Source organism: Oratosquilla oratoria, chromosome 28 (assembly GCF_046742065.1).
Source record: "Oratosquilla oratoria isolate Oo_2021 chromosome 28, ASM4674206v1, whole genome shotgun sequence".
Lineage (NCBI taxonomy): Eukaryota > Metazoa > Arthropoda > Malacostraca > Stomatopoda > Squillidae > Oratosquilla > Oratosquilla oratoria.
In genome coordinates this window covers 29,938,590-29,941,089 of record NC_134804.1, presented here as the reverse complement: position 1 = coordinate 29,941,089, position 2,500 = coordinate 29,938,590, and positions in this window count along the sequence as shown.

Below are 2,500 nucleotides of genomic sequence, written 5' to 3'. Positions count from 1 at the left end.
GAAGAAGAGGAAGAAGAAAGATAAAGAAGAGGAAGGTGGGAGAAGAAATGCCAAGAGGACAAAGAAGAGGAAGAAGAAAGATAAAGAAGAGGAAGTTGGAAGAAGAAAGGCCAAGAGACAAAAGAGGAAGAGGATGAGGAAGAAGGAAGGCCAAGAGGAAAGAGAAGAGGAAGAAGATAGAATAAGAAACGCTAAGGGGAGAAAGAAGAAGAAGAAGATGGAAGAAGAAAGGCCAAGAAACAAAAGAAGAAGAGGAGGGAGAAGAGGAGGTTGAGAAGGATGACGATGAAGTGTTTGAGTAGAACAAAGGAAGAACAGGAGGAGGAAGAGGAGGTTGATGATGATGAAGCAAAGAGGGAAGAGGGGAAGAACAAAAGAAGAAGAGGAGGGAGAAGAGGAGGTTGAGAAGGATGACGATGAAGTGTTTGAGTAGAACAAAGGAAGAACAGGAGGAGGAAGAGGAGGTTGATGATGATGAAGCAAAGAGGGAAGAGGGGAAGAACAAAGAACAAGGGAGTTTGGTAATGAAAATGAGTAGATGGAGAAGAAGAAGAAGAAGAAGAAGAAGAAGAAGAAGAAGAAGAAGAAGAAGAAGAAATAAAAGGGGGGAATAGAATAGTACAAATAGAAACAAGAGAAGGAAGAGGATGGAGAAGAAGAATATAAAAAGTAAGAGTAGGCTGATAGTAAGATTGAAAAAGGTATGAGAAGATGAAGAAAAGATGGAAGACAATAATAGAAAAAATATGGATAATGGGCAAGAATAGAGTGAAATGAGTAAAGGGAATTAAGTACAGGAAAGGGAAGATATGAATGAAATTGAATAGAAAAGAAGAGTAAAAAGAGTAAAAAGAGCGAACTAAAAGAGAAGAAAAGAGTAGGAGAAGAGAAGAAGATGAAAGAAGTGGATGAGAGTAGTAAATAGAGAGAGGAAGAAGGAAGAGGAAAGAAGGACAAGAGAAGATGGAAAAGAAGAAAGAGAACACGAGGAAGGAAAAGAGAAAGAGAGGAAAGAAGAGGCTAAGGAGTTACAAAGAGAAATAAATAAAATAGAACAGTGGATCAAATTGTGGAAGATGAAGTGGAAGACAAGAAATGGTTTGACCATACACAACGAATGGAAGAGGAAGAATGAGAACGGACAAGGAAATGAAAACGAAGAAAGAATAAAGAGGGGAAAGGAAAAAAGAGGGATAGTGTAGAGGGGAAGAGAAATGAAGGGGAGAGAAACTGCAAGGCGGTTCGCATGTGAGACGGTGAGAAAGAGAAGAAGAGAAATGAAAAAGAGAAAAAAATATTTGTAACGTGAGATGGTCAGAAAAAGGAGCATGGAAGATTAGGTAAGTCTTTCTCAACATACAGACTTTACCGTTTCTAGCAGGATCGAGACACACATCTTGGTTCCTACAATATGATCAGGTTATCATAATAAACAATGAAAATCTAACTACTAAATGGGCTGATGTAATATATATATATATATATATATATATATATATATATATATATATATATATATATATATATATATATATATACTGTGTGTGTGTGTGTGTGTGTGTGTGTGTGTGTGTGTGTGTGTGTGTGTGTGTGTGTGTGTGTGTGTGTGTGTGTGTGTGTGTGTGTACTTTTCGCACCAGATAACACATCTATTTTTATTCTGCCTGACGTCAGGCAATTCTATTCGTCTCTGTAATATCCCCTTTTGTACCAAAAGGATTAATTAATTATCCCCACATACATTCTCCATTAGATAGAGAGAAAAGAGAGAAGAAATCATTTGAAAAAGGATCATAAGAAGAGAGAAGTGAGCAAGTAAAGAGAGGAAAAGAGAGAACAGGGAGAAAAAGGGATAGAAAAAGAAATTAAAAGAAAAAATTGAGAAAGTCCGAGTCTAGGCAAAGATGGAGAGGAGCATTTGTAAAATAAAACTACGAAAAAGAAGGTTGAAAATATCATAAAAAATGGGAAGAGGGAAGAAGGATAGACTTACAAAGAGGAAAAGAAAAAGCGAGAAGAAAAAGAGAGAAGGATCTGTGTAGATGTAACAAACAGAATAGTTGACGTTTGAAATAGACTTAGTAACCATGTAGTGAGGTTAGACAACTTTATGGATGGGGATGACAGGTGGTCATGGACATGAAACTATCTCATGTAGGCCCTATGGTCTTTTGCAGTCTCCTACATTCTTACGTAGATTTTGGGAAAGAGGGGAAACGAAAACGAGAGAGAGAACGAGGAAAAAAAGAGGGGAAAGCTAGTGAAGAGGCACTGAGTAGTAGTTTGATTGTTCATGTTTGGGAAGAGAGACGAGGGGGAGGAAGAAGAAAAATAGTGACTAGATAATGATTCACAATATTTGAAAAGGATGAAGAGGAAGAGGAGAGAGGGCGAGAGAGGGGAGAAAGAGGGGAGAAAGAGGAGGGGAGAACGAGGGTAAAGGTGGAATCGGGAAGGGAGTGGTGATTTTTGAGAGGTATAAAGAGGAAGAGGGAAAGAA